The sequence below is a fragment of the Humulus lupulus genome, chromosome 7 (assembly GCF_963169125.1).
Source record: "Humulus lupulus chromosome 7, drHumLupu1.1, whole genome shotgun sequence".
Taxonomy (NCBI): Eukaryota; Viridiplantae; Streptophyta; class Magnoliopsida; order Rosales; family Cannabaceae; genus Humulus; species Humulus lupulus.
In genome coordinates, this window is record NC_084799.1 from 197,413,204 (window position 1) to 197,437,322 (window position 24,119).

The following is a 24,119-nucleotide window of genomic DNA, read 5'->3' on the forward strand; positions in this document are numbered from 1 at the left end:
GCATAGGTAGTCACCCCAGGAACTGTAGTAATCCTTACATCCCGGGCTATCATGACATTTAGCCCTCTAACAAATCTGTCTAACCTGGTCGCATCGGTAGGAACAAGATCCAGTGCAAACTTTGCAAGTCTATCAAATTTTAAGGCATACTCTGTAACAGTCAAACTGCCCTGAACAAGGCCCACAAACTCATTCACCTTCGCCGCCCTGATGGCAACATTATAGTACTTCTGATTGAACAAATCTTTAAACTCTTCCCAAGTCATCGTGGCAACATTTCTGGTCTGCGATGCCACCTCCCACCAGATTAGGGCATCCTCTCTCAACATATAAGTGGCACAGGCCACCCTATCATGTCCTTCTACCTTCATAAAATCAAGTATGGTGGTAATCAGGGTCATCCACTGCTCAGCTTTTAATGGATCTGGCCCACCCTCAAAGATCGGGGGCTGCTGCTTCCTGAACCGCTCATACAATGGTTCCACTTTGTTGCCAACATCAACAGGGTGTACCACAGGTACCAGTGCCGGTGGCCCAGCAGGGGCAACACTCCCAGATGGAGCCTGCTGCAATATTCTGATCAACTCATCTTGGCTCTGAAGCCTAGCTTGCATTTCTGCCATTAACTGCTGCCAGTTCTCAGGGACTAGTAGAGGGGTTGGGCCCTGATCATCCTCTCTAGCCCCAGACCTGCCGGCTTGTCGTGTAGATTTCCTTGAACGCATATGTATTCAAGTCAATCTGCAAACAACGACTCGGCGATTAGGCTAAGATGACAGGGTGATAATCTCTCCACAATCCACCACTGGAACTCCAATCATTTACAAGCAAACAAGTATAGCAGTTTATCCAGATATTCATCCACATGCACAACAATGCTAATAAGCACGCCTCAATAACATCATGCAATAGTCAAGGGCCAGGCCCTATCAGAATCTCATGCTCCCTATTCAACAGACAGATATCAACACTCATATCTCACTCAAATCATTTAAACACATAATCATGCATATACAATTACCAAACCCTGAGTTGAGCTTGTCTCTCGCAGCGAATGTACATACCCAGCCAGTCTTCAGGACCCATAAACCTAGGACGCTCTGATACCAAGTTGTAACGCCTTGGATAGCCAGGACCGTTACATGGTGTGTTTGTAAAGTGCCAGACTTGCTAACCAAGTCATTAAAGTAAAAACGTGTTACAGAAACAGTAAAGGTACTAGGGTTAAAAGCGTTTTGGTCTCAAAAGTTCTGTTCTCATTACTAAACATTGTTTATGTACATGGGATCCCAAAATTGACAGTGTAAAAGCCATTTACAAAATTTACAAAGTTTAGATACATTGACTGGCCATACTAAGGAAAAATGAGCAGTTAGGTAAACTCTGTCCTGACCCACTCCTCGACCACGGTGATCGAACGGCTGGCTATGTACATTACACCTCGGAGCTCTCCACCTCAGGCCTGGTCCAGCTTGCCCTTGCCCTTACCTGCACCACGAAGCACCCGTGAGCCAAGGCCCAGCAAGAAAACACAGCAATAATAGAGCATGAACAACTAGCAATCAAGGCAATTACTCATATAGCATCTCATAAATTCAAGTATATCATCATTCAAGTATACCACATACTAAGCATCTCAACTCATCATACACAATGCACAGACGATAACCAGGGCTAGTGCTCACATGCTGCTCCCTCTGTTATCCTATTGTTTTTGGCTCCCAGTGGCCAATTCACGCCCCGTGCGCTAAAATCATGAACGGTACTCTTAGACCGTTTAAACGTGTCCCTTGGCATAATACCAACGATGACACAATACAACTCTCGGGAGCACTTAGTCCCATTCACAACCATACATTCGGGTGCAGTTTTCTTACCTTTCAGTTCACTGGTTTTCGAGGCCACGTAGCCGCAAGCACGATCCTCCTACCCCGAGCCTCTCCAAAGTCCTATTCACAACACAAATAATATTCTTTGTCATTAACCAATCCAAGAATACCTTCCTGGTACCTAACCCACACTCTCGGAACCCCCAAAACCTTAGAACAACAACCCGGAGACATCCCCCGAACCCCCGGGGCAAAGGCCTAAAATTGTCAAAAATCACACCCTGAAATTAGCCTTGTGCCGCGGCACCCCATCCTTGTGCCGCGGCACCACATCCTTGTGCCGCGGCACCCACCAGTCAGAGCCTCCAGGCCGCGGCACACAAAACCCGTGCCGCGGCACGCCTTCGCAGCCCAGAATTCTGGGTTTTTCCTTCGCGTTTTTCCCGAGCCTAACTCACTCCAACTCACCCCAATTTCATACCCAAGCCCCAAAACTCATTTGAAACCCCACATAGACCAACCAACAACTTATAAACACTAAAACCCAGCTCAACTACACAATCACCCACAAAATTTTTACCTAAATTCAAACTCTAACACCTAAGCTGAAACTTGAGTAAAGTACAAACCAGGCCCTTAAATCTTTAAACCATAACAGCTATGAAATTGCAAACACACTTAATACCCTTACCTCAAATAGAAATTCGACCAAGCTTGAGCTGAATTCCACCTTAACAAACCAGCTGAATTCCATACAAGAAAAACCATGGCTATCTCTCAATTCTTTCAAAAACCAAATTCAGAACTTAACAAAACAGAAACCAATCCCTTACCTCAGTGTAAACCTTGATATATGCTTGATTCCACACCCTTAAGCCCTTCTCTAGCCTCAAAGAACTCAGTTCAGTTCCTCTCCCACCTTACTTCTTAGGTTCTTGATTCTCCCTTTCCTTCTTGACCTTTCTAACCTTTCAAGACTTAACTTTAGCTTTACTTAGCATAAATAAATCGTACCTATCTTTTTCCCTCAGCCAAAGACTCTATATTACTGCCAAAAGACCTTTTTAACCTTCCTCAAATATCCTTTTCTAACTAAACCTCAAGGGTACACTTGTCTTTTCACCAGCTTTGCAAATCTACCACTTCCCCTTAAAACTTGTTACTCTCTATAGTTACTAATAGTTACACAGGTTACCAAATTACCAGTTACCACTATCTAGCTTTCTAGGACCGTCTCGGCACGTGCATCACATTGGTATCACGGCACCCACGCGGTACAATACACACATCATAATTATCACATAATGTAATTCACATAGTCATATAACATGCCTAAATCATAATCATGCATCTTAATCATAAAAATCACACATAATTCCCATCATGCCCTCCCGGCATACTAATCAAGGCCCTTAAGCCTTATTAGTGAATTTGGGTCGTTACACTGGCCCAGGCGATATATCGCCTATAGGGGGCGATATATCGCCTCCTTCAGTATGTTTTGAAAGTTTTTGAATTCTTTTTCCATTCAGCCATTCAACCTCTTGATAAGTCCAGCATCTTTTGAACGAGTCTCCAGCCTATGCTAAACGATTATTCAAATTATTTTCACCTAAAAATCTATTATTTTTATTCAAGTAAAATCAAGATCCTTTCATTCCTAAACTCTATAAATAGGACCTAGTACCCAGCCATTATTCATCTTTTGATCTAAGTTCAGAGGCTGCAAGTGCTAAGTGAGTGTGAGAGTGTAAACACCTGGTTTGGGGAAATCATAAGCTTAAACAACATAAGCTTATCAAACATTTTGGGAAGTAAGGTTCTATAGTATTTCGGTTTGTGGTGTAGATTGCTCTTACAAGTCTTTAAGGTAAACCAAAACTCTAGATCATTTGTTTTATGTTATTTTCTTTCTCATAGCCTTCTACTCAGTCTTCTAACCTCATTCTTATTTTGGTTAGGAAATCTAAGTTCTTGAGCACATAAGTTTCGGTAAGTATGTTTCTCAATGGTTTAGTCTTCCCATTCCTTTTCATCTCTTTTTCTTCATTAGACTCACTCTTTTTCATAATGGTTATTAGGAGTGTTCCAAAGTCCCAACGCTGTCCACATATCCCGGTAACTTTGGTAAGGAAAATAGGATAGAATCTATATGTTTTATGCTTATGTTATCTTATGTTTTATGTTATGAAATATGTTATAAAATATGTTATGAATATGTATGATTGTAGGCTTGGGCATATGACTCATATGGCTAACAAGACCCAGAATAGAATATGGGCATATGACCTACTTAGCTAGTAGGACCCCACTAATCTCATGGGCATATGACTTGTTTTGTCTATGGGACCCCAAGTAATAATGGCCATTATAGTATGTGTATGTAATAAGTGTTATGATATGTCTTTATGTTTATTATGAAATTTATGTATGTGAAGTATGTGTTAGATTTTTCCTTGCTGGGCATTAGGCTCATTCCTTTTTATTTAAATGTGCAGGAAAATAGCTATTAGTGGCGGTAAGGTTCGTGGATGCTTGGAGATTGTGTATCGATGATGAATGGAGTCAAGGAGTCGAGAGTTCGATTTCGAGGATGTAGTAATTTATTTATGGTTTTATATGTATTTTCCGCACTTACTATGTAATCCCTTTATTTTATAAATCATGTTATGTTTTGTTTTTCAAACAATGGGATCCCATATCCTTCTTGGTATTTTTGTAAGTAACTCTTATTTCTATAAGTTTTCTAATAAAATTATGGTATTTTTGCAAATGTAAGTTTTAGTAAGAATTTGTATGTATAGTTTCGTTAATGGTCCAAGAGTCTAGAATAGTTGGGTCATTACACAAAGAAAGAGAGAGTTATCGAGAACAAGAGAAAGACGGAGCCGATCTTCAGAGCCATTGTATCATCGCCTCCGTTGTTCCGTCGCCGTGCTTTCTCAATCCATTTGCCGTCAAAGAGAGAGAAAAAATGAAGTTGAGAGGGTGAGAAAAAAGTGAGAGATGTGAGAAAAGGTAGTGTGGTGGACGTGGTGTTCATGGTGGCCATGGTGGTTGTGGTGGCTTTGAAAGAGAAAAATAAATATAGATGAATGGAGATATAGAGAAAAATTTGAGAAAGGAAATGGGACGGCTAGGTTTTCATTAGTGGGAGAGAGATAGAGTGAATTTAATGAGATATGGGGAAGAAAGGTATAATAATAATAATAATAATAATAATAATAATAGTTGATACATGGGAATGCAAAAATGTGGGGGAGAGGGATATAATAATAATAGTTGATGTATTGGGAATAAACAAATCTGATGGAGAGAGATTGATATGTCACCTTTTTGTTTTTTTAATATTAATAAAAATAATAGTATATATATATAGATAAACGTGGGAGAGAGAATGTTATATATAAAAGTTGATGTGATACACACGTGGCATGCCACATGTTATACAATGTGTACACATCATATTATTTACTCCACATAAGCTTCCAAATAAGCATTTATAATAATAAAATAATATAATGAAAATAAAAAATGGGGGGAAAATTGAGCGGGAATGGTTAAAAAATTTCCCTCCATAATATACATAGGTAAAGATCATTACCTACTGATATTATTGGTAGGTAAAGCTATGTTCCAAAATATAATATAATGGACTAGCATTTACCTACTAATATTATCTACCAATAAATATTGGTAGGCAAAACATTACTTTCCCTACCAATATATGTTGGTAGGTAAAGATCAGATTTCTTGTAGTGGTCCATAAAGCATCTCATTGGGAGCCATCCCGATGGTAGACTGGTAACTGTTATTGTACGAGACCTCCATTAGGGGTAGATATCGGTTCCAAGAATCTGAAAAGTCCAAGGCACAACACCTCAACATGTCTTCTAATATCTATATAGTCCTCTCAGACTGGCCATCGGTCTGAGGATGAAAAGCAGTGCTAAACTTTAGTCTTGATCCCATAGCTCTCTGTAGCCCTTTCCAAAAGTTCGATGTGAAAACTGACCCTCGATCAGAAATTATCGACTTTGGCACCCCATGAAGTCTCACTATCTCACTAACATACAAGTCAGCATACTTATCCGCCATGTATGTGGTCTTAACTGGCAGAAAATGAGTATACTTAGTGAGTCTATCTACTATCATCCACACTGAGTTGTGCTACTTGGTGGTTCTAGGAAACCCTACCACAAAATCCATCGTGATATCCTCTCATTTCCATTTAGGAATGTAGAGCGGTTGAAGCAACCCTGCTGGCCTCTGGTGTTCTGCTTTGACTTGCTGGCATGTCAAACATCTAGCAACAAACTTAGCAATGTCCCTCTTCATTCCATGCCACCAATATAATGCCTTAAGGTCTTGGTACATTTTCGTGGATCCTAGGTGTAAAGAATAAGGCGTTGTATGCGCTTCTTTCATAATGATGTCCTTAATTTCATCATTGTCAGGCACACAAATCCTATCCTTGTACCTCAGCAATCCACCATTAGACATAGTGAAATCGCTGCTGCCACCTTCTTGTACCAAAGCCTCTTGTTTCACTAAGGCTTCATCCAATTTCTGTCCTTCTCGGATTTGTTCTAGTAGGGAGGATTGCAATGTGAGGTTTGCCAAACTTCCTGCCACAATTTCAATCCCAGCATTTATGATCTCACTACAAGAAATATAGTTTTTAGAGGCGGAAATATTACCGGCGGACTAACTCCGCCGGTAATGTGCAGTATATTAGCGGCGGAGTACTGGGTCCGCCGCTAATACAAATGCCCGTAACTGATTTTCAAATTTAATGCCGGCGGGCATTTTACCGGCGGGACCCGCCGGTAATAGTTTACTACCGGCGGTGTAATACCGGCGGACCTCCGCCGATGGTTTAATACCGGCGGGTAATACCGGCGGACCTCCGCCGATGTTGTATTACTGGCGGGGTAATACCGGCGGACCTCCGCCGGTGATGTATTACCGGCGGGGTAATACCGGCGGACCTCCGCCGATGCTGTGTTACCGGCGGGGTAACACCGGCGGACCCCGCCGGTGATGTATGTATTACCGACGGAGACCCGCCGGTAATACTATTATAGATGTCTTCCGTTATGTATTAAAAAACTTTCAATTTTATTCACTCCTCATCTCTCAACTCGCAGTCGCCGCATCACCGCACCGCCACACCACCGCGCGACGTTCTCCAACCCTCCTTCCACTCCTTTCGTTTCATTTATACAGGTATATATAAATATATGTTATTGAAATCCTTTTACAGCTTTAATTTTGATGAGCTGCCCTTTTCTAATGCTTTCTACAGAGGGTTAACAGATCTCATATCACCATTTTGGCTGAAATTATTCAATGCACGCGAATTCAATCAGGTAGATTATGTTTTATCCTTGGATTAACTGTTGTCTTTATGCCTGTGACATATGCCTGTTTGATACATTTATGCATTAATGAATTGATACAGAAGCATATGTGCTTTGTTGCTTAAATGTGTTAATATAGTCTCAGACTAAATGCAGTTGTCATGCCAAATTAGCACTACATAGGGATAAGGTTTCAACTTTCAAATTTACTGGTCTTCATTCTTTTGTTTTTTCAGTTCGGTCATTTAGCTGATTAACATGATTTACTTTTCCCAATAGATTTTGCTGCCTATGAAATCTTTGGGATGTTGGTGTGCTCATACATAAATGAATATATAGTCACACGTGATATACATGTTTGTACTATCAATCTCTGTCCCTACTAATGTTAAAATCATATATTTTGACTGGGGTAAGGTTTTAATTATTACAAAATAGGTGCTAGAACCTGCAGCATCACCTTGAGAGCCACTTGAACTGAGCTGGATTGGGACATTAGAGAAGGGGCCATTTTATTCCCAAATGTCCAACTTAAAACATAGTTATATTTTTTATTTTCTTCCTTGATGAATTCTTTGTACAGTTCCATTCTAATGTTGTTCTGGTTAGAATGGTGCAAATAATTTGGGAACATTACACCCCCTTTTATTTATTTATTTTTTCTTGGTCATGTGCTAATTTATGGATTTATCAAAATTGATTGTGTGTATGTATTTTTATTTCAGATTTGGATCGTTTATAGTATTGAAGTTTGAAGTTTGAAGGTTCTTTGGGGTTTTTCTCAAGTATGTATCGTTGTTTACTCTGTTTGTCTATTTACTCTTTTTGTTTATTCTGTTTGTTTGTTTACTCTGTTTTTTATAAAATAAATTATTTTAAAGTATTTGACTGGGATTTTTATAAAAAAAAAAGCATTGATAATATGTTTTTTATACAATTTACAGTTCCTTATTCTGCTAAGCTTGATTATGACATGAATATATTAATGGTTAATTATTATGAATGAAAGAGAAACTTGATAATGATGTTTTAGTCTTTTAGATCTACATATATAAGCTTGATAATATTCTAAGACACTCAACCATTTGAGATAGCCTAACTTGTATAATAAAACTCTTTTTTAATAATGTACAAATAATTTAAAATTTTGTAGGAAATAACTCAAAATTGATATGAACAAAAAATAAAACTAAAATTCTCGAAGTTAACAACACACAATTTTGAAAAAGGTGGTATATAAAATTTTCTTTAAATAATAAATTATTGATGTTAATTAAATAGTTAATATTATTAATTTTTTAATTTAATTTTTAATGTTATCTAATTAATAATATTAAATATTATTAAATTATTTTAATATAGAAATTGAAAATTTTATAGTAATACATTTTTTTACAATTAATAATGATTAATTAAAAATTACTACATATCTTATAATAATTTATTTTTTATTAAATAACATAATCTAATTGAATAATTTAATTTAATTTAATACAAATCTTAAAAATTAATAATGATTAATTAAATAGTTAATATTATTAATTACTTAATTTAATAATTAATGTTACATAATTAATAATATTAACTATTATTAAATTATTTGAATATAGAAATTGAAAATTTTATTTAATAAAAGTTTTTACAATTAATAATGATTACTTAAAAATTACTACATATCTTATAATAATTTATTTTTTATTAAATAACATAATCTAATTGAATAATTTAATTTAATTTAATACAAATCTTAAAAATTAATAATGATTAATTAAATAGTTAATATTATTAATTACTTAATTTAATAATTAATGTTACATAATTAATAATATTAACTATTATTAAATTATTTGAATATAGAAATTGAAAATTTTATTTAATAAAAGTTTTTACAATTAATAATGATTACTTAAAAATTACTACATATCTTATAATAATTTATTTTTTATTAAATAACATAATCTAATTGAATAATTTAATTTAATTTAATACAAATCTTAAAAATTAATAATGATTAATTAAATAGTTAATATTATTAATTACTTAATTTAATAATTAATGTTACATAATTAATAATATTAACTATTATTAAATTATTTGAATATAGAAATTGAAAATTTTATTTAATAAAAGTTTTTACAATTAATAATGATTACTTAAAAATTACTACATATCTTATAATAATTTATTTTTTATTAAATAACATAATCTAATTGAATAATTTAATTTAATTTAATACAAATCTTAAAAATTAATAATGATTAATTAAATAGTTAATATTATTAATTACTTAATTTAATAATTAATGTTACATAATTAATAATATTAACTATTATTAAATTATTTGAATATAGAAATTGAAAATTTTATTTAATAAAAGTTTTTACAATTAATAATGATTACTTAAAAATTACTACATATCTTATAATAATTTATTTTTTATTAAATAACATAATCTAATTGAATAATTTAATTTAATTTAATACAAATCTTAAAAATTAATAATGATTAATTAAATAGTTAATATTATTAATTACTTAATTTAATAATTAATGTTACATAATTAATAATATTAACTATTATTAAATTATTTGAATATAGAAATTGAAAATTTTATTTAATAAAAGTTTTTACAATTAATAATGATTACTTAAAAATTACTACATATCTTATAATAATTTATTTTTTCTGTCTCGGTATGCTTGTGATTGATGGTTGTTGACCACAACCATCGATTACAGGGATATCGACACAGAAATGATAAGTTTAAAGTATTAACAATAAAATAATGAATGAATTGTTTTTTTAATTTGAATAACATTTTCTAATAAAACATCATAAAATATTATAATATTGCATAAGATTTAAAAAATGATAACAAATTTTTTTGTTATCCATTCCTTTTCACATTACTAAAACTCACAGACTCTTGTAACACTCTAGATGGCGATTGACAAGACTTGGACAACATTGAGAAATCGTGCTTGTCAAGAATATTGGAATGGTCTACAATCATTTTTGAGGATGGCCTCGGAATATAAGGATTCTGATGGAAGAATTAGGTGTCCGTGTGTCAGATGCATAAATAATAGGCTTGAAATTTTACCTGTTGTCGAAGCACATGTATTCGATTGGGGGTTTTATCAAGGTTATGAGAGGTGGATTTATCATGGGGAAGCGGAACTAGATGTTGTTGATGAAGTAGTTGATGATGATGAAGTTGACAAGATGATTCCCATAGTGGAGGACTTCCTCTTACCGACAGCTGAGCAAGTAGACAATAGTGGCGCAAGTCAATATTACGACGATTTATTTGAGGAGATTGAAGCCGAGTTGTATCCTGGTTGTGATTGGATTTCTTCCCTTAACTTCTTAGCTAAGCTATTACATTTGAAAGTTAGAGGGAAGATTCCTAACAACATATTCGATGAATTATTGAAGTTGTTAAAGATTTCCTTTCCGAAGGAAAATAAAATTCCATCAACGTACTACGAGGCTAAAAAGAGATTGAAGAAATTAGGGTTGGGATACGAGTCGATTCATGTGTGCCAATATGATTGCTGTTTATTTTACAAAGAGCATGCAAACAAAGAGGAATGTCCAGTTTGTGGAACTAGTCGATGGGTGACTTTTGAAAAAACTAAAGGAAAAAAGGTGCCGCATAAGGTGATGCGTTACTTTCCATTGACACCCCGGTTGAAAAGACTATACAGCTCAAGGCTTACAGCGAAGGACATGCTATGGCACCACACTGGGAAATCGAAAGATGATGGAGTGATGCGACACCCGGTGGATGGGACGGCGTGGAAGAACTTTGACGTCAATCATCCTGGATTTGCAAGTGATCCTAGGAATGTTCGTTTAGGCTTAGCTGCTGATGGATTTAATCCATTTGGCAACATGAACCTGGCATACAGCATGTGGCCTGTGGTGTTGGCGAACTATAATCTTCCACCTTGGTTATGTATGAAAGACAACAATTTGATGCTGACCATCCTTATTCCTGGTCCAAAATCACCGGGTAAGGACATAGATGTATTTCTAAGACCATTGGTGGATGAGTTGAAGGAGTTGTGGTCTAACGGAGTTGTTACGAGAGATTGTACGACCAACACTATGTTCAAGCTGCGCGCAGCCCTTTTATGGACAGTCAATGATTTTCCAGCTCGAAGTAGTTTGTCTGGATGGAGTGGTCAGGGATACAAAGCTTGTCCTACATGTAATGAAGACACATCTTCCATTCGAGTGATCGGTAAGACATCGTATGTTGGTCACAGAAGATTCTTGCCCAGTACACATCGAATGAGAAGGAACACTGAGTTCGATGGACAAATTGAGAGAAGACGTCCTCCGAAACGATTTACTTGTGAGGAAATATTAGAACAAGTGAACAACCTTCCACCCCAAGTTCCTGGAAAACACTTGCAGTTTGGAGGTGTCAAACGTAGAAGAGTTGCGGAAGATAGAAATTGGAGGAAAAAAAGCATCTTCTACGAGCTTGATTATTGGAGTACAAACATTTTAAAACATAACATTGATGTCATGCATGTCGAAAAAAATGTGTGTGATAGTCTCCTCGGCACAATCTTGGACAATGATAAGTCTAAGGACACCACTAATGCGAGATATGATTTGAAGAAGATGGGAGTAAGGGAATCATTGTGGATTTATGAAGATGAGAGTGGAAAGTTGATGAAGCCACATGCTTCTTACGTGTTAACTCCTGATCAGAGACAACAATTTTGTCAATTTATTAAAGAAGTGAAATTTCCAGATGGCTTTTGTTCAAATTTGAAGAAAAAAGTAATAGAGAATGAAACAAATATCATTGGGTTGAAATCCCACGATTGTCATGTTATAATGCAACGATTATTGTCTGTGGGTGTTCGCAAGTTTCTCCCAAAAGATATATCGACCACCATTTCTGAACTATGTAGTTTTTTCAGGCAACTATGTTCGAGGACTATAAATGTTACAGATATGGAGGAAGCACAAAAAGACCTTGTTCTGATATTGTGCAAGATGGAGTTGATCTTTCCTCCGGCTTTTTTTGATATAATGATTCACTTGGTCTTACATTTGCCTGAAGAAGCAATTTTGGGTGGACCGGTATTTATGAGATGGATGTATCCTTTTGAAAGGTACATGAAAAAATTGAAGAACTACGTGAGAAATAAAGCTCGTCCTGAAGGGTCAATAGCTGAAGGCTATGTCGCTGATGAGGCTATGACATTTTGTTCGATGTATTTCAAAGGGGTTGAAACTAAATTTAATCGTCTTGATCGCAATAAAGATGAGGTGTATGTCCCACGACACCTTACTTTGTTTCAATCTCAATGTCGTCCCCTAACAAAGGGATCTCTCAAGCCTCTAGATCTTGCGACTCGTGAAATGGCTGAATGGTTCATCATTAACAATTCACCTGAAATTCAGGGTTACTTAGAGTAAGTTTATTCCCTTTAAAGTGAAATTTATGTTTATTCCAAATTATTTTATCTAATAGTCAAAGCATTCAAATTTACAGCGAACACCTAGTAGAGATCAAACTGAAATTCCCAGATGGTGATCATAATCTTTTACAGAAGAAAAATTTTCGCCAGTGGTTTCATAAGAAGGTAAAATTGAGATTATTTTTAAACATTTATTATTGTAATGATATTTTTATCATTCTAATATAAGTTTATTAATTTATTTAGATATATGACTTGCACAAACAAGGATCTTTAGAGAATGGTGATGAGTTGCTAGCTTTAGCATCTGGGTCAGATCACTTGGCAACATACTACGAAGGTTGTATAGTTAACGGTGTTCGATTTATCGCTTATGACCGAGATCAAAAGCGCACCACACAAAATAGTGGAGTGTCTGTTGCGGGAACTGAAGGTTTTAACTATTATGGCACACTTCAAGATGTACTGGTATTATCTTTCACTGGTGCATATTCAGTTGCATTGTTTAGGTGTAAATGGTTTAACACTGATCCAAGCAAGAAGAAAACAATCACTGAAAATAATATCACCAGTATAAACGTCAGTAGCGAATGGTACAAAGATGAGCCTTATATACTTGCTAGCCAAGCTAAGCAAGTATTCTATCTCGATGATCTACTTAGAGGCCGACACTGGAAAATTGTTGAGGATGTCAATCACCGTCAAATTTGGGACATCAAGGACGATGAAGCTGATGCAGATGTTGATGTTGTACATGACATAAACTCATCAAATTTTGTGTTGACCGTGGATCTCGGTCAGTTGGTTATGGAATCTCATGAACCTGCAACATATATTGGCACTATACAAAATTCACCTGCTGATCAATTAGATGAAAATTTCATAAATGACGACTTAGGCGAAGAAGAAGTCGATGAAGAAGATGAATTGCTAGTTGATATTTGTGAAGATGATGTTAATTTAATTAATGATGAAAGTGATAGTGATTATTCTACTTAGTTTTTATATTTTTGTAATAAAGACAATTGTTTAAAATATAATATATGAGACTTGTAATCATGATGTTCATTTCCATTGGTGATATTTGATACTAACTAACAATTTAATACTAACTAATCATTTTTGTTCCTAAGTACAATGTCAGCAGATATAGCCACCTCTCATGGCGGAGATGGTGGAGGTCTAGACCCGCCAGATCCTAGTAGAGTACCCTCTTCCTGCGAGTCAGGTTAATAATAATTTTCAAATTTTGCTCATAGCTTGAAAGTCAAGCTCTACGAATGTTTAAATATAATATTAATATTTCAAATTTTGGTTATTCTTGAAAATGTGGATAGCTGAAGTGCCGAGAAAAAAAGGTCGTGGCCTGGCTAATTCGAAGCCACTTGAAATTCGAAGGCGAAATGCTGGGAAACCACTAGATCTTCAGCTTGATCCTAGGACGGACAAAGTGGTTGGCTTGGAGGACCAAGCTTTTGTCCGCGAGATAGGCCTCTAAGTCACTTTGTTGTTGCCAGGACATTACTTGGATTTCGCTGATATACCTCAACAATTTAAGGAACAAGTCGTACATAGGATGAAGGTACAAATTTAGAACAACTCTTGTGGTATAATTTTTAATGTAGAAATCATTTACAAATTAAACTAACATGTTATTTTTAATGTAGTATTTTTATAATGTTGATGGTCATCCAGAACCCGGGAGAGTTATGAAAACTATCTACACAGAGATGCGCAAAAGATATTCTGAGAGAAAGAACATCAGACATACTCACTTCAAAAAATATTACTCTAATCCGGAAGATTTGCAGAGTGTTTTAGTTGCCCCACCTGACCATTGCTCCAAGGAGAGTTGGAAAGATATTGTTCAGTTGTTTTTGAGCCCAAAATTTATCGCGCGATCCAACCAAAACAAGAAAAACAGAAAAGAAATGAAGTATACATCGACGCAAGGCACAAAATCGATGGCAGCTAAGCGTCACCAATTTGTAAGTAAAAATATTAATTTAATTTAACAAAATTTTACATTCTAACTTCCTATCTCTAAATTTGTATAGGCCAACCCTGATGAACATGTTATTGATACTTGGAAAGATAGCCATTTGAGAAAATCGACAAAAGTTTTTGTCAACGACACAGCTCGAGAAACTTTTGTAAGTTTAAACTTTTGTGTTATTATTTTCATTAAACTATGTTATTGATGTGTTTCAAACACTTTTTATGAACAGGAAAAAATGACGGAAGAGCTTGAGAGGGCACGACTTCAAAGTCAGTCTCAAGGACCGACGGAGGGATCTGAAACTGGATCTGCTGCTGAATCCTCGTCGATCGATCAGTACGAGATTATGAGTAAAGTACTTGGGGAGAGGTCTGACTTTCAAAGAGGAGTAGGTTACAGCAAAGGCAAAGGGAAAAAATCAGCTTCCAGCTCCACAAGTCAGTCACAGGCCCAACCTGCTCATACACCTCAGGAAGACATGGCTACTATGGCGGAAATGATGAAGTCAATGCGTGAAGAGATCCGGATGTTGAAATCTCAACAAGGTCCATCTGGTAATCCTCAGCATACCAGTACAGAAACTGAGTCGCGGTTTGAAAGCCTTCTCCAACGATATTTACCATCACAACCTGAAGGTGGTATATCTTCTCAAAGTCCACCTCCTTGGTCGATGCCACAACAACAACAACAACATGTGTATCCACCTCAACAGAATTATCCAAACACGTACGGACGTTCCTCCCAGTCCCCTCCTTTATATTACCCCGACGTCGCTACCGGATCTCAGACGTCACATCCTAGGCGTCGTGACTTCGGGGATTCATCGCAGCAGCAGCATCCACAGCAGATGTATGGTCAATTTGTGAGTCCGTCGCAGCAGCAGAGGTATGGTCAGTTTGAGAGTTTTTTGCATCAGTCTCCCTCGCCGCGACCACATGCTCGACAATTTAGACCATCTTCGCAGCATCACTCTACACAAGCACCACAGTTTGCTTCACCACCATTGCTGCGCCCTAATACTAGTGATCAAGATATTGATCTTAATGAGTATTTTACACCAAGTTGGCCAGATCAAAACAATAATAATTAGATTACGTTTTTTAATTATATTAAGACAATTGAAATTTTATTATGTTTATGTTATAATTACTTTATATGTAATTAAAATGAGACAATTTGTATTTTTTTATGTTAACTTTATGATTAATTACAATGTTAGTTTTGTTAGATGAATATTAATTGTGTTAATAATTATAATATATGTTAAATATTATTATTTTTAAATAAGTATTATATGTATATTTATTAAGAAATAAAATAAAATTAATTGTTTTATTTTAATATTAGTATTGAGATACCGGCGGATTAATACCGGCGGAACCCGCCGGTAATAATCCGGTCAAAACGGTGTCAGCGTTGCACAACACCGGCGGACGCCCGCCTCTATTAATCCGCCGGTAATAGTGCAATACCGGCGGGTGGTGTCAAACGGTCGGTAATGGTGATAATACCGACCGTTTATTAATGGCGGGACTTTACCGGCGGATTCCCGCCGGTAATAACAAATACCGGCGGATAGACCATGTATTACCGGCGGGATCCTCCGCCGGTAATGGTGATTTTTGTTGTTGTGTCTTTTTCTGAAGAGGCATCTGTGTTTCACTTAATGCTGAGACACTCCCATGTCCCCGCCTGCTCAAAGCATCTGCAACCATGTTTGCCTTACTTGGGTGGTATAGAATCTCACAATCGTAATCCTTTACTAATTCCAACCACCTTCGCTGCCTCATGTTCAGTTCCTTTTGGGTGAAAAATTATTTTAGACTTTTGTGGTCGGTGTATATCTCACACTTATCTCCGTACAGGTGATGTCTCCATATCTTCAGTGCGAACACTACTGCTGCCAATTCAAGGTCATGAGTGGGATACCGTTGCTCATAATCCTTGAGTTGTCTGGAAGCATAAGCTACCACCTTCCCTTCTTGCTTCAACACGCATCCCAAGCCATTCTTTGATGCATCACAGTACACCACAAATTTTTCGCCCTCAGTGGGAACACAAAGGATAGGTGCGGAAATCAACTTATCCTTCATGGTCTGAAAACTCTCTTCACATTTTTCTATCCATGCGAACTTCTGATGTTTCCTGGTTAAGTTAGTCAATGGGGTAGCATCTTCGAGAAACCCTCGACAAACTTCCTATAATAACCTGCCAACCCTAAGAAACTCCGAACTTCTGAGGCGTTCTTTGGCTGGGGCCAGTCTCTAATGGCCTCAACCTTTGATGGGTCTACTGCAATCCTATCCTTAGAGACTATGTGCCCTAAGAAGGTTACCTGTTCTAGACAAAACTCGCATTTATAGAACTTGGCGTACAACCGATGTTCCCGTAATCTATTCAGAGTCATTCTCAAATACTCTTCGTGCTCCTCCTTGGTCTTTGAGTAAATGAGGATATCATCAATGAACACTACTACGAACATGTCCAATAAATTCTTAAATACCCTATTCATCATATCCATAAAGGCTGCTGGGGCGTTGGTGAGTCCAAAGGACATCACTAAGAATTCATAGTGCCCATAGCGAGTTCTGAAGGCCTTTTTTGGAATGTCTCCCTCTTTCACTTTCAACTGATGGTACCCAGATCGCAGATCAATCTTCGAGAACACTGAAGCCCCTTGTAGCTGATCAAAAAGGTCGTCTATCCTAGGCAAAGGATACTTATTCTTAATGGTGACCTTATTGAGCTCTCGGTAATCAATGCACATTCTCATAATTTCATCCTTCTTCTTCACAAATAGGACTGGTGCTCCCCATGGAAAATGGCTAGGTCTTATGAACCCTTTGTCCAACAACTCTTGTAGTTGGTTCTTAAGTTCCTTTAACTCTACCGGTGCCATTCGATAGGGTGCTTTAGATATCGGTGCAGTTTCAGGTGCAAGCTCGATTACAAACTCGATCTCTCTATCCGGGGGTAGTCCTGGTAATTCCTCGGGAAACACCTCCGGGAACTCACAAACAATATGAACATTTTCTGGCTTTAGTTCTGACTCCTTGGACTTATCCACACTACTACAAAAATGGGATTTCCTGACATTTTTTAATTGTCGCTTTTGAGCAACTACGACAGTCGACTAACTGTCGTATTTTCCTATGCCGGCATAGGGTAGCTACGCCGAGAGTTATTAGGTATCGTCGTTGCTGGCTACGCCGACAGTTATTAGGTGTCGTCGTTTCTCGCAACGCCGACAGTTATTAGGTGTCGCTGTTGCTGGCTACGCCGACAGTTAATAGGTGTCGCCGTTGCTAGCAATGCCGATAGTTAATAGGTGTCGCCGTTGCTGGCTACGCCGATAGTTAATAGGTGTTGCTGTTGCTGGCAACGCCGACAGTTATAATTTATCGGGATTGGTTGTCTATGGTGATATTCTTTAACTGTCGCAAAGTTTCCACACCAGAGGACATTGCAAATATGTTGTCAATGCCCCCTAGTTTCAAAATCAACATAGCAATTGCAGTAAAAGAATGCACATCAAAAATTAAATTAAATTAACATTGGTAACATTAACTTTACATTTGATTAAATCTAACAATTTCTAAATAAAAGAAATACACAGTTCCAAAAAAGTTTGTCATAAAATGAATATTTAGCATAGTATACACCTCAAAAAGCTAAATTAACTACATATAATTTGTTAGATTGATTCTTTATTTGATTAGTTCTAACAATTTCTAATGAAAGAAATAAAAAGTTCAAAAAATGATTAAATCCCCTGACATAGGTACTAAGCAAGAATGCCATCATTTAGCGAGTTGCGGTAGAATATATTTTTCCCACTCTTCTTGAACTTCATTAAGTTCTGCATCAGTATATGGTAAATCTGAATTGAACTGCAAATAATTTAAATTATAAGTTACATGTCAAATATATATGAAATTAAAATATAACTTTATTAAAGTTAAAAGGTAAACACATTTAATTATTACATTATTCGATAGATATGCTCTGGTTCTTTGTTGTGAAATGAGATCCCTAGCATACTTCATGCAGTTGATACCGCACTCTATGGATTTTGGTTGTTGTCAGCATTGTTAACATAGACAAATGTAAAATTATATTACATATACTTGTAATTTAAATCTTATGTTTTATAAAGTTGAATGTTACTTACTTTTGGACTATAATACTTTAGACTTACAACTCTTTTTCCTTTTTCTGTATCATATAGCGTGAAAGCACTATACATAATAAAAGTATTTTAATTAGCAAACAAGTACTATTAAAAAGATAATATACTTTAAGGAATGAAACTGATATAAACTTACAGCCTAACTATATTTTTAATCTCAATGCATAATTGAAGGTTAATGGGATCCAAGAATGCCACTGAATGTGAGTGAGGTTGAAATAGCAATAACATCCAATGTTCATTAGAAAACAAACAATCAAATATTTAGAAGATGACTATATGAACTTAACATTTCAAAACTCAATATAAACTTACTTGTTATTCCAGGGACAAATAAGGAACTGCTTCTCGCCCATTTAAATGAATCGATCTTTAAGTGCTTGGGCATGCTTATTCTCATGACCTACACTAACTTCACCTGGATGCTGAAATGCGTACAAATGATCCAACCCAGTGGTATGTAGTATATCATCCAACAACCTAGAAATTAATCATATTTAATTATAAAAGACATGCATATAATTGAAACTTTAAATTATAAAAGATATGAATATATACCTCAAACACAATATCATTGGAGTTTGCCAAATCTAGTCCATGTTGCAAAATTGCGTCACATCATCCTTGAAAAGCGTAGCAATCGTGTTGTATCCAAAAACATGCGATGGGATATTAATCTTCTTTTGGTAGTCATTATCCCATGGTGATACAAACTTCAATAAAGAGGTCAAATTGCTTGACATAGATGTCGAATCATTGCGAGAGATTGACACTACCTCCTGTGTCAATGGCTCTACACGCGGAAGCTTTGGGGGAAGTGGATGTTGAGTGGAAGGTATCATTTCCTCAATATCTTCTTGCTTTCTCTTCTGCTTATGACCCAAGGAAAAATTAAAATAAAATAAATATCAAAATAAAATAAGTTAGGCGATAAAAACTTATAGACATTACCTGTCCATGCTCACTTTCGTCGATAATAAGATGTTTATGCCATGCCACTGGTACCCCAACTGCTGACCTACCAAAGTGATCCCTGCATTCAAATTAGGAAATTGTAGCCTAGCCATCTCATCGTGGGCTACCTCAACAACCACACGAGCAACTTCTTTAGGCATCTTTTTTCCATGGATATCTGTACTATCAGTCTTAAGGATGTATCCCGATGCAACTATGTTGTCTCTCGTTTGATAGCAAGCTTGCATTTAATATGCTACGTTAGAAAGAAATAATTAATATAGTACAATAGTGAAATTCTTAAGCATTAACATTTGCTAAGTTGATTATGGTAATAAGAATACCTCATGCATAGTTGGTGGAACTTGTGGTTCTGGTGGAGTAATCATCGGTTGAACATGTGGTGGTGGTGGTGCTAGTATTGGTGGAACAAGCACTTGTTGAACATGTGGTGCTAGTGGTGGTGGTGGTGGTGGTGATACATTAGGTGGAACAACCTCTTGTTCAACATATGGTGCTAGTGGTGGTGGTGGTGGTGATACATTAGAGGCTACTCTTCCCACACAAGAGCCAGTTGCATGCGATGACTCAGCGATATTGCTATGTGTCGATCTAAATTGCTCCATCAATTGATTTAACTTCTCCTCAGTTCGACGGTTCCTCTCATCAGATTGTCGAAGTTGCTCTTCCAGCCTATTAATGCGGCTATCTTCTGAAGTAGATACTTCAAGCTGACTTTTTCTCTTAGGCTTTGGTATCTTAAGAAATTGGGTAGGGGTGACACCTTTAGGCATCCCCCTAACATGTCCAGAATGCTCAGGGGTGCCCAAAGCCAAAGTTAGGACATCTTTGGATCCTTCCACCACCAAAGTTCCTTCTGCTACCTTTTGTTTGTAGTCAACCTATATACAAAATCAAATTAGTTAATAATTAATACGAACTTCCATTTAAAAATGTTAATTATTAAAGAAGTAAAGTTATACTCACAATCTTCTCCATAATTGATGCTACATCCTCAGTTGACTCTCCTTTTTTATCATTTCTTATCCTTAATCACATATCAGCTCTATCAAAATCTGTTAGTTCATGGCCTAATTTTTCTTCAAGTTGTTGCTCTATCTGTTTGTAACCACCCCGTCCTGTGCGGTGATTGTATTTGTTCTGTGCCCGCGCACCTTGTTTCTTTTTTCTTAGCTCAACCCACTGAGGAGATAATATCTTAGCAACGAATCCTTCCCAATCATCTTGTTTGATCCAGTTACTCCATGCATCTGGTGGATGGGCAAGGAGTTCAGGAGCTTTTTCTTTGTACTTTTCAACTTTATTCTTTGTTAGGCAACTCTTCCAATCTCTCCATCAGTCCCCGACTTCACTCAAAATTTTAGCTTTAGATGTGGCCTGTACATCGAATGACTCCTACATTAATAAAAAATAATAATTAATCAATTAATAAACAACTATATATGTTCACTCATATACAAGTTAATAAAATTTAAAAACTTACATTAATTTCCTTCCAAATTTGCTCTTTAGTTTCATTTGGGACCAACCTCCAGTCATCGATTTTAAAAGGAATGTGAAAATGTGACAACACTCCAATACAACTTGTCATCTTCGTTGCCCCCTTTCAAATTGATATCCCCAATTGATTATACTCTACCACTAATTTTCGACCCTCACTTCTAGCCTTTATGACGTCAGCACAAACTGTTTTGCCCCTATATATCTTTGAAATTTTAACTTCTTGTGGGATTTCACCCATCTCATCATTGTCATCGCCAAATGGGTCAACATCATCATCAGATAAAGGTGGATCCATACTTGTGTACCTACATTTGAAGAATAATAAAAGTTAGCTCACAAAGTATTGCATTGGTTTCCCACCAAAGGTTGATAAAACAAAATGCAAAGTACCTTGTTCTAAAAGTTTTTTCATGTAAAAACCACTTAATTTGTCAAGTAACACTTAATTTTCAAACCATAAACCTTCACCATCCTCACGTAAACCAATGTTTGCATCCTCAATGGTGACATCAGGAAGTGGTGCATCAAGCACAAAAGTTTCTCGTTCGAGTAAAACTTCGCCGTTGTGAGATTCTTTTAGGTGATAGTCTTTTGGTTGGCTTGTTAACACAACTGACCAACGAGAATCTAAAGGATCAGTGACATAGAAAACTTTCTGGCTTGGGACGCCATTATAAATCTGTTAGATTTGTGCCCTATTCAATTCAAGTCAACCAATGTAAATCTGAAGCTCTCGTGTTTAACCCCGCTATCACTCTTCACCCAATCACATAAAAAAAGAGGAATTCGAACATTTATATAATCTAAATCCCAAATTTCTTTGATAACTCCGTAGAATGTCATATCACATTCTATGAGATTTTTATCTTTGGAACTAGATACTTGAAAAGTTTTGGCGACAATGCTAACACCATAATTTTGTGTCTTTCTACTATTATCACGATCCATTGTGTTAAATTGAGTACCATTTATATAATAAGATTGATATTTAATCACATTAAATGTAGGGCCTCGTGATATCCATTTTAATGATTCTGACACTGTATTAGGTGTTTTACTTAATTCAATTAGGACCTACAAACAAAAATTAAAAAAAAAAATCAGATATATAAAATATAAAAATATCATCATAACTTAAAACTAGGCCCACAAAACAAAAAACAATAATTTTTTACCTGATTTTCAAACCAAGTGCTAAAATTTCGATATTGTACATCTTGTAGCCATTTTTAATTCTTCGACTTAGTTGGATAGGAACTTTTGATCCAATTGAAATGCTCCCTTGAAAATAGAGCGATCCAAACTTCATTATTGTTTTCAAAGTTAACTACTTATATCGTTAAATTGTTCAAAAGAATTATAATTAAAAGTATCTTACTCGATGTAAGGTTGAACGTTGTTAATATTTTGTAAGACTAAGCGATGAGCTTCATCTCGATCAACTTGATTTATTTCCGAAACTACACCACCTCTTCCACCTTTACTAATTTCAATCTCAATTCGAGATGGATATGCCCCAACACTTGAAACACCTGACAAGTAATCTGAACAAAACTCCATTGCTTCTTCAACGATATAAGATTCAATGCAACCCTCAGGCCTGCTTCTATTTCTAACATAACCTTTTAAAATCTTCATATACCTTTCAAAAGGGTACATCCATCTTAAATACACTGGTCCACACAATCTCACTTCTCTCACCAAATGAACTTTTAGGTGAACCATAATATCAAAAAAAGAAGGTGGAAAGAATTGCTCCAACAAGCACAAAGTGTATATGATTTCTTATTCAAGTTTGTCCAACTTAGAAACATCTACCACTTTACAACAAAGAGATTTAAAGAACAAGAAAAATCTTGTGATGGCATTCTGAACCTTTTGGGTAAGACAGAACAAATAGCAATTGGTAGAATATGTTGTAAAAGTGTATGATGATCGTGAGATTTCAACCCAACTAAATTCAATTTTTTCATATCTACCAATGTCGAAATATTGGAGGAATAACCTTCTGGAACTTTCACATTGGCCAAACAATGAAAAATCCCTCGTTCCTCTTCTTTATTCAAGGTATAACAAGCTGGTGGTAAATATGTTCGTTTCTCACCAACCTTTGGTGCTAAATTTGTACGCGCACCCATATCTTTTAAATCTAGTCGAGCATTAATTCCATCCTTACTCCGTCCAGGAATATTCAACAATGTACTAATAAGGCTATCAGATACATTTTTCTCAAAATGCATGACATCCAAGTTATGACGTAGGACCAAATGCTCCCAGTATATAAGGCTCAAACAATGTACTAATAAGGCTATCAGATGCTCCTCACCATTTTCACGTCCTCTCTTTCATTTCATGCTCTGTTTGTGCTTTCCTAGTTTGAATTGGACTTTATTCAACTTTTCAACCAATTGTCTTCCAAATAATGGTTGTGGAGCCATTGCAAACTCTTGTGAACCATTGAATGGTTTTTCCCATGTTCGGAAGACATGATCGCGGGGTAAGAACTTTCTGTGTCCCATGTAACAAATCTTTCTAGAGTGCTTCAAATATTGAAAACATGTGTTCTCCTCACAGATAGGACATGCCATGTACCCTTTCGCACTAAACCCGGATAGATTGCCTAACGCAGGAAAATCATTTATGGTCCATAACAACACAGCTCTAAGTTTGAACTCTTCCTTCCTATATGAATCATAAGCATCAACACCTTCATACCATAGAGTGTTTAAATCATCAATAAGAGGAGCATTTCTGCAATGTCATCTCTCTCATCATCATTCACATAATCACAATTATTCTTCTTAGATGGAGATT